The following is a 12,529-nucleotide window of genomic DNA, read 5'->3' as shown; positions in this document are numbered from 1 at the left end:
CGTTTCTTCTCCATGACACGTTTGGGACTTTCAAGTCTTTATTTTGATTTGAATCGTATTATCCCAAAAATATTCAAAGGAAAAAAAATCTATTTTTATCGTTTTTAAGATATTAACACCCAGCACCAGATACTGGGGTAAAATCTGAGGGTACGTGTGTGTATGTGTGCTCAATCGTGTCTGACGCTTTGTGACTGTATGGACCCATGGACTGTAGCCCGCCAGGCGCCGTGGTCCATGGAATTTTCCACGCAGGAATACTGGAGCGGGTAGCCAGTTTCCTCCTGCAAGGGATCTTCCTGACCCAGGCCTCAAACCCTGCATCTCCTGCACTGCAGGCGGGGAAGCCCAGGATTCCGATAGGAGCAGAAAAAGGACTGCAGGACTCTGGAACTGGACCTGTGGTTTGAAATCCTGGCCTGGCCACAGCTCTGTGCTTGGATTTCCCGATATGTAAACTGGAGTTAATGTGTTTCTCCAAAACAGAGGAATTGTGACGACTTAAATAGCTAATCTACCTCAGGGCCTAGAACAGTGCCAGGTATAGGTGTTAACTGTGATTTTTACTCCTGTTTCCAGGGTGAAGGAATTCCAAGCCCTCCACTAGATCAACTGGCCCCCAACCCACCTGTACCACTATGCAGGGGGTGGGGGAGGGGGTGTGTGGGGTAGTTTGGGGGTGATCTAATGCTTTGCCATAGAGATTGTTATATGCTTTTAAATTACTTTATTTTTAATTGGTTTAATTTTTAATTTTATTTTAAAATGTATTTAATTCTTAATTTTTCTTCCAAGTAGAGTACAAACATTTCCAAGGCAAGGGCCTTTCCTTTTAACTTCTGTACTGCCTGTAGGAAAACTGGGCACACAGTACCATAAATAGGTATTCCTTCCAGATGTCTTTTTTCTGTACATCCAGAAATAGAAATATTGTAGCTTTTTTATACATTATATTGATCATGTTCTTTTTTATACTGACTTGTTATGGGGTTCAGTAACCTTATATCCAGCCACCACAAGCCACTTGCCTTGTCTCCAAAAGTCATTTCCCACTCCACACTCTGTCCTCCTTCTCCTTCTACCTATAATACACATCTATCCCTTCTCTAACTACCAAAATGCTTCTCTTGTTTTAGGGTCTGAAATGTCACCTTTTCTCTGAGCCCTTCCTTGACCCCTGAATAGAATTAATTTCCCCTTCAACACTTTACTCTCGTAGCATTTATCACAATCTGATTTGATACTATAGTTAGTAAAGACTAGTGCCCTCTGTAGATTATCAGCTCTGAAGCATCTCCCAGGTGTCTTGCAGAGTTTGGTGCCTGCAAAATTAAGCTCAAGTCTAGACTGCATAGCAACCAGTGGGTTGGCAAAGAGAGGCAAAATTGCTGTCTTCTGAAAGAGAGAGTAATTGAATCTCCAAGATGGTTTTGGAGCTTCGGTATCTAGATGCAGATTAGACCCAGCATTCTCCATTCAAATAGCAGCAAGGAAAAGTCAGGGAAATTAAGAGAACCGATCCCTTAGACACCTTTACAGTGAGAAATGCTTCTTCCTGACATGTTAAAATAGCAGAAACAATACAAGGCCAATTACAACAATTACAAGGCCAATTCACCATTACTGACATTCTAAAAGGAACTCTGGGATTCTGGTGTCTACCCTTGCCCACCCCACGGCTCCTTGTTATGACGATCGTCCTTGAAGTTCTGAGTCACCAAACTACGTCTTTGGAATCCCAGATGAAAAGTGAAAACAAGCCCCCGAGACTTCAGCAGCCCTCTCTGATTTTTCCCTGCTCCGAGCATCATAAGTCCTCTGAGGATCATTAAGTGCCACTGACAGCCACTTATATCCCACTGTAGAGTCCTCTGTTCTGTTATTTGAATTTTAAGTTACCTCCCTTTACATCGCCTGTCTGTTTTTCCCTCTCTATGGAATGACTTTTATTAATTTAAGAATACTCGTTTTGAAAAGCTAGACTTTTACTGTAGTTAAATGGTATAACTCAACAATTGCTGTTGGGCTCCTTAAAGTTACTGAGGTAAGATTGATGGTAAACTTCAGCACTACACTGAATACCAGGAACCTTTTTGGCTTTAAGGTTCCCTGGATTAAATTCAGCTACTTATTAAGAAGGATAAAAATCTGTTATTCCAGGAGTGGAAAAGGGGGGAAAATAAATGAATGTTTAAATAAGAGCTTTATATTTCCATTTACAAGGCTCTGTGGGCTACTTTTTCCATAACAAAAAGATCATAGTGCTAATTGATGCATGTTGTTGGGTGCAAACAACTATTACATTTGGATAACTCTTCAAAGGAGCAGAGCACTACAGATACTCATTAAAATGGACTTGAACAAGCCATAAGCATAGTGTCAGTATCATTCTTTAGATAATAGGATATAAAACAGCCTCCCCAGATGCATACATTTGAAGGCCTCTTTGCTTTAAATCCTAAAATTGGACAAACCAACTAGCAAGTAAAATGCAACAGAACTGACTTGATAGTTTAGAGTGGTATCATTTCAAAGTAATTACATAATTTAAATTCCTGGTAAACATAGCCTACCAGAATGCACACCTGAAAATGACATTCAGTTCACTAAACTAGTTTGTATAAAGACTATAACATCAGCAGGGATAAATGCCTTCTTAAGATTAACTTATTATGTGTGGCAACAACAGCACATCATTCTTAAATAACTAATACCTCCCAAGAGATTTAAATGGGCTTCATTTCTAAGATCTCTCGTTACCTCATAACTTTATTTCTCTCCCTTTTTAACCCCTAACATTTAATAATTAATCATTTCTTTATTTTTTGAAAAGGCATGAATTGGCTTTGGAAATATTTAAAGGAAAGGTAACTGGGTTTCTTTACATAAAATTGTGTAGTCAAAAGGTCAGAGCCCAAATTTCCCAAGTCGTTGAAATTCACTTAAGGAGACCTAAGTTTTGGCTAACAAGTACCCATTTATCCAGGTTCTTTTAAAGTGTTACATTCCATCTCTGGTTTTTACTAAACAAAACTTGTTGGCTTGCTGCTCCTAAGTGTTGGGTTCAATAGCACAAGAGCTCCCACTGAACTAAGCAGAGACCTCCAGAGCAACACTCTGGAGGAAAGGCAGGAAGGAGCAGAGGATTTAAGGTCTGAATATCTTGGGAGTGCTGTTTGACTTGAGAAACACTCAACAACCTCTCTGAACTTTAATTTCCTCAACTTTTCAATGGAACTGACATTTTTCTCTGGTTTCAGGGACTAAAACATTAGTAATGAAATAAGATTTGAAAATACCTAGTACACCACAGCAAATGGGCTTCCCAGGTGGCACAGTTGTAAAAGAATCCACCTGCCAATGCAGGAGCCTCAAGAGACCCAGGTTCAGTCCCTGGATTGGAAAGATTCCCTGGAGTAGGAAATGGCAACCCACTCCAGTATTCTTGTCTGGAAATTTCCATGGATAGAGGATCCTGGCAGGCTACAATCCGTGGGGACACAGAGTGGGACATGACTGAGCATGTGCACGCATACATACAACAGATAGTTGACAAATGTTAATTAAACGTTACGATCTTAAATGAGCACTTTATTTCTACAGTATACCTATTTTAAATTCAGATTTTAAGTTATCCAGTATAGATCGAGAGTTAAAGTCTTTGTGATTCTTGTATCAGATTGCCTAGGATGCAAATAAAGATGTGGCAGAGATATTTGCAATCCACTCCAGCATTTTTGCCTGGAGAATTCCACAGACAGAGGAGCCTGGTGGGCTATAGTCCATAGGGTCAAAAAGAGTTGGACACAACTGAGTGACTAACACCCATCCAGTACTAACTCTGAATGTATCATTTAATTTTATTGATTTTTCCTCTAGATGAAATAACACTTTCAGCATCTCTATATCTATATGTTTTTAAATGTGCAGTTTCTTGAGAATTCTGAAGGTATTAAATCAAGCATGCTTATTTCGTTTACACTATTTAGTTACACATGGTTTTCTTCAGGATTGTTTGTGAAACTCAAGAAAAGCTATTTGCTTAAACTAATGATCTTGCACAAGTGGAGTACTTTCATTTTAAAAGCACTTTCACATCTGTTATTTTATTCTTACAGCTCACCAGAGTAGGTGGGGTTGATATCATTAGACCATTTTATAGATGAGAAAACTGAGGCAAGCCCATTTAACTGGCTAGGAATGGTTTTCCCTGAAGGTAAAATGGAAATGATTCTAACATTAGCTCATGCTGTGTAAAATAGAGCCCTTTACAGTTTATAAAGGTATTTACATTCACTGATCTCATTTCAGGTAGGTAAGGCAGAGATCATTATCTTCATTTTAGAAGTGAAGGCACTGAATTTTTGAAAGATAAGAGATTTACTTAAAGTTGGAGTTAAGGGGATTCCTGAAGCACTAGAATTCCTGAAAGTGAAAAGTGAAAGTGAAGTCACTTAGTCAGGTCCGACTCTTTTGCAACCCCGTGGACTGTAGCACCCCAGGTGCCTCAGTTCATGGGGTGCCTCCAGGCAAAAATACTGGAATGGGTCGCCATTTCCTTCTGTGGGGGATCTTCCCGACCCTAGGATCAAACTCAGGTCCCCAGAATTGCAGGCAGATTCTTTACCAGCTGAGCCACCAGGGAATCTCTAGAATTCCAGAAGCACTCTTTAATTTCTAAATCAAGCTTCTTTTCTTTACATCCTCAAAGATGATCAGAAATTTCTGCTTCTCATCTATGGTTTCAGAGTACGTTAAAGGGAGTGCAAAATTAGTCTCACATCTTTAGTAAAAAGAACTAGAAAAAAGTTTTACACTGTTTTGTCTTTTCTTATAGATTTGGAAAGGAATGATATTGTTGCACTTTGTGTCACTGAAAAGGAAGATTTGGATCCGTTGTTTGTCAAGCAGTCATTTGTTACCAAAAGGAAGTCTGAGAACACAAATCACTAGTATTACTGTAAAGCAGCCTCAATTCATGTCAATATTTTTACCTTTCTACAAGCAACAATCTTTTCTTTAGCTAAAACTACACAGTTAAGAACTAACTGCATAATAATTTAAACAATCAATGCTGTTCATTAATTTTAAAAAAAAATCCAGAATGGACAAAGGAACTTGCAAATTTAAGATGTGGCAGTTTGTCTCTAGACCAAGTAAAACTGGAGCATGGCTGCTAACTCAAAAGGAGACTGATGCTGCCACCTTGTGTCATTTTAGAAAAATGCTAGGATTCCCAAAGTGAACATTGTAGCTGGTGGAATAATTTTAAGAATAATTCAGAATTTTTATATTGTACATTAAATGATAATAGTCAATAATTTTTGATATTTTCCTGATCCAGTATTTATTATTCATGCAACAAGGATTTATTGAGCATCTTTGAAGGAAAGTTATGACCAACCTAGACAGCATATTAAAAGGCAGAGACATTGCTTTGCCAGCAAAGGCTATGGTTTTTTTAGTAGCCGTGTATGGATGTGAGAGTTGGACTGTGAAGAAAGCTGAGCACCGAAGAACTGATGCTTTTGAACTGTGGTGTTGGAGAAGACTCTTGACAGTCCCTTGGACTGCAAGGAAATCCAACCAGTCCATCCTAAAGGAGATCAGTCCTGGGTATTCATGGGAAGGACAGATGTTGAAGCTGAAACTCCAATACTTTGGCCACCTGATGCGAAGAGCCAACTCATTTGAAAAGACCCTGATGCTGGGAGGGATTGAGGGCAGGAGGAGAAGGGGACGACAGAGGATGAGATGGTTGGATGGCATCACCGACTCGATGGACATGGGTTTGGGTGGACTCCGGGAGTTGGTGATGGACAGGGAGGCCTGACATGCTGCGGTTCATGGGGTTGCAAAGAGTCAGACACGACTGAGTGACTGAACTGAACTGATATGTACCAAACATTCTTTTAGGAACAAGGGATGTGGCAATCAACAAAGCAGACAAAAATTCCTGTCCTTGTTGAGCCTGTTGGCCTCTAGTTATTTTATACGTATGAACTCAGTAAAAACTCTATGAGGAAAGTGTTCCCATTTTACAAATGAGGTTACTGGGGCCCGGAGAATTTAAGAAACTGGTCTGAGATTACAAGGTGGTAAACCCTGGATTTGAACTAGGGCCATCTGATACATGAGTCATTGAGACTCTTATCATCAATCTGAATAAATTTGTCCTCTGTCTAGGTATACAAGGGAGAAATTAGAGCTTTGCCTTAGTGGCACTTCAGCTGTGTGTGTCTGAAAAAAGAATAAAATGTGTGAAGGTGTTGTGTGTGTGTGTGTGTGTGTGTATACATATGGGTTTCCCAGGTGGTGCTAGTGGTAAAGAATCTGTCTAACAGTCAGGAGACATAAGGAATGTGGGTTTGATCCCTGAGTCAGTCAGATCCCCTGGAGGTGGCTATGGCAACCCACTCCATTATTTTTGCCTGGAAAATCCCATGGACAGAAGAGCCTGACTACCTACACTCCATGGGGTCAAAAGAGTCAGACACGACTGAAGCAACTTAGCACACACACATACATACATACACATCTATGTGCATTATTTACTGAATTCAATGTATACATATCCCATATATGTATTCACTGTATACATATATATGTGCATTTATTCACTGTATATATATGGATATTTATTAATTTAATCACACATTTTCATGAGCACTTATTCTATACTAGAATTCATGCTAGATGCTGCTGCTGCTGCTGCTGCTGCTAAGTCGCTTCAGTTGTGTCCGACTCTGTGGGACCCCATAGACGGCAGCTCACCAGGCTTCCCCATCCCTGGGATTCTCCAGGCAAGAACACTGGAGTGGGTTGCCATTTCCTTCTCCAATGCATGAAAGTGGAAAGTGAAAGGGAAGTCGCTCCGTCATGTCTGACTCTTAGCGACCCCATGGACTGCAGCCTACCAGGCTCCTCCGTCCATGGGATTTTCCAGGCAAGAGTACTGGAGTGGGGTGCCATTGCCTTCTCCATGCTAGATGCTAGAGATAATCAAATGAAAGTTTATGGTTTCTTTCGTCAAATGACTCATTCTTAGTAGGAAAAAAAAAATAAACAAATACTTGCAGTATTATCCTGACCCTTATCACATTTTATTGTAAAGATTTAATTGCTTTCTTCAAAAATCTATATTCTTTAGACATAAGCCAAATCTTTGTGCTTAGCATGGTACATAATAAGTCATCAAAAAGTAGACGTTGCATGAAAGAGATATAAGTTTCACATAGGGCTATCAGGGAAAGTTTCACAAAGCAGATAAGGAAGGGCTATGAAAAAAACCTGGAAAAGATATGTAACTTGAGTACACAGAAACAAAAGAGAAAAAAATATTTGCAAAAACTAACCCCAGATGGATAATTGACATAAACATGAATTATAAAATACAAAGAAGAATCTATTCATGACCTTGGGTGGGCAAAGATTTCTTATATGGGAATAAAAAGTAATAATGACAAAAGAAGAGATGTAATTGGAATTCATTAAAAGTAAGAACTTACATTTATAAAATACACCTGAGATCACCAAACCATGGGCTAAAATTCAGCCCACTACATGTCTTTGTACAGTCTGTGAGCTCAGAATAGTTTTTACATTTTTGCATGGTTGAAAAAACTTTAAAGAACAATAATGTTTCATGATATGTGGAATGTATATGAAATCCAAATTTTTCGTATCTGTAAAGATTTATTGGAACAACCATGCTTATTCATTTAATGTATGACTTTCTACAGCTGCTTTCTGCTACAAAGGTGAAGTTGGGTAGCTGCAACAGAGGTCACATGGCTTACAAAGTCTAAAATATTTACTATCTGGCCCTTTACAGAAAAAGTTTGCTGACAGCTAAAAAATATAAGTAAGAAAGTAAAAAGGTAATTAGGCCAGATTAGGAAAATACATATATCCACAAACAGGACATATTCAGAATGTATAAATAACTAAAAACCAATCAAAAATATAGACATCACTTAAAACTTTTAAAGGGTCAGGGAAGAAGGGAAAAGTCTTGAACAAAGTCTTGAATGAACAATAAATATAGGACAAAGTGCTCAAAATAATTAGTCATACAGTTCAGTTCAGTCGCTCAGTCATGTCTGACTCTGCGATCCCATGAATCCCAGCACACCAGGCCTCCCTGTCCATCACCAACTCCTGGAGTTCACTCAAACTCATGTCCATCGAGTCGGTGATGCCATCCAGCCATCTCATCCTCTGTCGTCCCCTTCTCCTCCTGCCCCCAATCCCTCCCAGCATCAGAGTCTTTTCCAATGAGTCAGCTCTTCACATGAGGTGGCCAAAGTACTGGAGTTTCAGCTTTAACATCGTTCCTTCCAAAGAACACCCAGGGCTGATTCCTTCAGAATGGACTGGTTGGATCTCCTTGCAGTCCAAGGGACTCTCAAGAGTCTTCTCCAGCACCACAGTTCAAAAGCATCAATTCTTTGGCGCTCAGCTTTCTTCACAGTCCAACTCTCGCATCCATACATGACCACTGGAAAAACCATAGCCTTGACTAGACGGACCTTAGTCAGCAAAGTAATGTCTCTGCTTTTCAATACGCTATCTAGGTTGGTGACAACTTTTCTTCCAAGGAGTAAGCGTCTTTTAATTTCTTGGCTACAGTCATGATCTGCAGTGATTTTGGAGCCCCCCAAAATAAAGTCTGATACTGTTTCCACTGTTTCCCCATCTATTTCCCATGAAGTGATGGGACCAGACACCGTGATCCTCGTTTTCTGAATGTTGAGCTTTAAGCCAACTTTTTCACTTTCCTCTTTCACTCTCATCAAGAGGCTTTTTCATCTGCATATCTGAGGTTATTGATATTTCTCCCAGCCATCTTGATTCCAGCTTGTGCTTCTTCCAGCCCAGCGTTTCTCATGATGGATGTACTCTGCATATAGGTTAAATAAGCAGGGTGACAATATACAGCCTTGACATACTCCTTTTCCTATTTGGAACCAGTCTGTTGTTCCATGTCCAGTTCTAACTGTTGCTTCCTCACCTGCATATAGGTTTCTCAAGCGGCAGGTCAGGTGGTCTGGTATGCCCATCTCTTTCAGAATTTTCCACAGTTTATTGTGATCCACACAGTCAAAGGCTTTGGCATAGTCAATAAAGCAGAAATAGATGTTTTTCTGGAACTCTCTTGCTTTTTTAATGATCCAGTGGATGTTGGCAATTTGATCTCTGGTTCCTCTGCCTTTTCTAAAACCAGCTTGAACAGCTGGAAGTTCACGATTCACGTATTGCTGAAGCCTGGCTTGGAGGATTTTGAGCATTACTTTATTAGCATGTGAGATGAGTGCAATTGTGTGGTAGTTTGAGCATTCCTTGGCATTGCCTTTCTTTGGGATTGGAATGAAAACTGACCTTTTCCAGTCCTGTGGCCACTGCTGAGTTTTCCATTTTTGCTGGCATATTTATTGCAGCACTTTCACAGCATCATCTTTCAGGATTTGAAATAGCTCAATTGGCATTCCATCACCTCCACTAGCTTTGTTCATAGGGATGCTTTGTAAGGCCCATTTGACTTCACATTCCAGGATGTCTGGCTCTAGGTGAGTGATCACACCATTATAATTATCTGGGTCATGAAGATCTTTTTTGTACAGTTCTGTGTATTCTTACCACCTCGTCTTAATATCTTCTGCTTCTGTTAGGTCCATACCATTTCTGTCCTTTATCGAGCCCGTCTTTGCATGAAATGTTCCCTTGGTATCTCTCATTTTCTTGAAGAGATCTCTAGTCTTTCACATTCTGTTGTTTTCCTCTGTTTCTTGACCACCTCCGAGGTCAGGGGCAGAAATCGGGAGGACCCCATGCCCGAGGGGCGGTGGCCAAGAGGAGCTACCACACGTCTGAGATCAGGGCCAGTGGCCGGGAGGAGCTAGCCCACACCTGAGGCCAGGGGTGGCGGCTTCGAGGAGCAACCTCATGTCCAAGGAGCGGTGGCTGCAGGGGCACAGGAGGGCCTAGAGGAGCTACTCCATGTTCAAGGTCAGGAAGGGCAGCAGTGAGGAGATACCCCTCTTCCAGGGTAAGAAGCAGTGGCTGCACTTTGCTTGAGCGACGTGAAGAGATACCCCACGTCCAAGGTAAGAGAAACCCAAGTAAGATGGTAGGTGTTGCAAGAGGGCATCAGAAGGCAGACACACTGAAACCATAATCACAGAAAACTAGTCAATCTAATCACACTAGGACCACAGCCTTATCTAATTCAATGAAACTAAGCCATGCCCTGTGGGGCCACCCAAGATGGGCGGGTCATGGTGGAGAGGTCTGACAGAATGTGGTCCACTGGAGAAGGGAATGGCAAACCACTTCAGTATTCTTGCCTTGAGAACCCCATGAAGAGTATGAAAAATTAGTTATTAGGGAAACGCAAATCAACCACTATATATCTATCAGAATAGCTACAATTAAAAATCCTGACCGTACTGGATGTTGGTAGATGTGGACCAAGTAAAAATTGGTACAGCTGCTTTGAAAAACTCTTTGGCAATATCTACTAAAGTTGAATATACATATGTGTGTGTGTGTGTATATATATATATATATATGTATGTATGTATGTATGTATATACATTGTTCATAGTGATGCTTCCTAAGGCCCACTTGACTTCACATTCCAGGATGTCTGGCTCTAGGTGAGTGATCATACCATCGTGATTATCTGAATCATGATCTTTTTTGTACAGTTCTTCTGTGTATTCTTGCCACCTCTTCTTAATATCTTCTGCTTCTGTTAGGACCCTACCATTACTGTCCTTTATTGAGCCCATGAAATGTTCCCTTGGTATCTCTAATTTTCTTGAAGAGATCTCTAGTCTTTCCCATTCTATTGTTTTCCTTTATTTCTTTGCATTGATCGCTGAGGAAGGCTTTCTCACCTCTCCTTGATATTCTTTGGAACTCTGCCTTCAGATGGGTATATCTTTCCTTTTCTCCTTTGCTTTTCACTTCCCATCTTTTCACAGCTATTTGTAAGGCCTCCTCAGACAGCCATTTAGTGGAGGTGATGGAATTCCAGCTAAGCTATTTCAAATCCTGAAAGATGATGCAGTGAAAGTGCTGCAATAAATATGCCAGCAAATATGGAAAACTCAGCAGTGGCCACAGGATTGGAAGAGGTCAGTTTTCATTCCAATCCCAATGAAAGGCAATGCCAAAGAATGCTCAAACTACCGCATAACTGCACTCATCTTACAGGCTAGTAAAGTCATGCTCAAAATTCTCCAAGCCAGGCAATACGTGAACCATGAACTTCCAGCTGTTCAAGCTGATTTTAGAAAAGGCAGAGGAACCAGAGATCAAATTGCCAACGTCCGCTGGATCATTAAAAAAGCAAGAGAGTTCCAGAAAAACATCTATTTCTGCTTTATGGACTATGCCAATGCCTTTGACTGTGTGGATCACAATAAACTGTGGAAAATTCTGAAAGAGATGGGCATACCAGACCACCTGACCTGCCTCTTGAGAAACTTATATGCAGGTCAGGAAGCAACAGTTAGAACTGGACATGGAATAACAGACTGGCTCCAAATAGGAAAAGGAGTATGTCAAGGCTGTATATTGTCACCCTGCTTATTTAACTTATATGCAGAGTACATCATGAGAAATGCTGGGTTGGAAGAAGCACAAGCTGGAATCAAGATGGCCGGGAGAAATATCAATAACCTCAGATATGCAGATGACACCACCCTTATGGCAGAAAGGGAAGAACACCTAAAGAGCCTCTTGATGAGAGTGAAAGAGGAGAGTGAAAAAGTTGGTTTAAAGCTCAACATTCAGAAAACTAAGATCATGGCATCTGGTCCCATTACTTCATGGCAGATAGATGGGGAAACAGTGGAAAAGGTGACTGACTTTATTTTTCTGGGCTCCAAAATCACTGTAGATGGTGATTGCAGCAATGAAATTAAAAGATGCTTACTCCTTGGAAGGAAAGTTATGACCAACCTAGACAGCATATTCAAAAGCAGAGACATTACTTTACCAACAAAGGTCTGTCTAGTCAAGCCTATGGTTTTTCCAGTGGTCATGTATGGATATGAGAGTTGGACTATAAAGAAAGCTGAGTGCCAAAGAATTGATGCTTTTGAACTGTGGTGTTGGAGAAAACTCTTGAGAGTCCCTTGGACTGCAAGGAGATCCAACCAGTCCATCCTAAAGGAGATCAGTCCTGGGTGTTCACGGGAAGGACAGATGTTGAAGCTGAAACTCCAATACTTTGGCCACCTGATGCGAAGAGCCAACTCTTTGGAAAAGATCCTGATGCTGGGAAGGATTGAGGGCAGGAAGAGAAGGGGAAGACAGAGGATGAGATAGTTGGATGGCATCATTGACTCGATGGACATGGGTTTGGGTGGACTCCGGGAGTTGGTGATGGACAGGGAGGCCTGGCGTGCTGCGGTTCATGGGGTCACAAAGAGTCAGACATGACTGAGCAACTGAACTGAACTGAACTGATGTATATACATACATATACATACATATATATACATATATATATAGGGCT

This window comes from Oryx dammah, unplaced genomic scaffold, assembly GCF_014754425.2.
Source record: "Oryx dammah isolate SB20612 unplaced genomic scaffold, SCBI_Odam_1.1 HiC_scaffold_28, whole genome shotgun sequence".
Taxonomy (NCBI): domain Eukaryota; kingdom Metazoa; phylum Chordata; class Mammalia; order Artiodactyla; family Bovidae; genus Oryx; species Oryx dammah.
Note: the sequence above shows the minus strand (reverse complement) of the source record.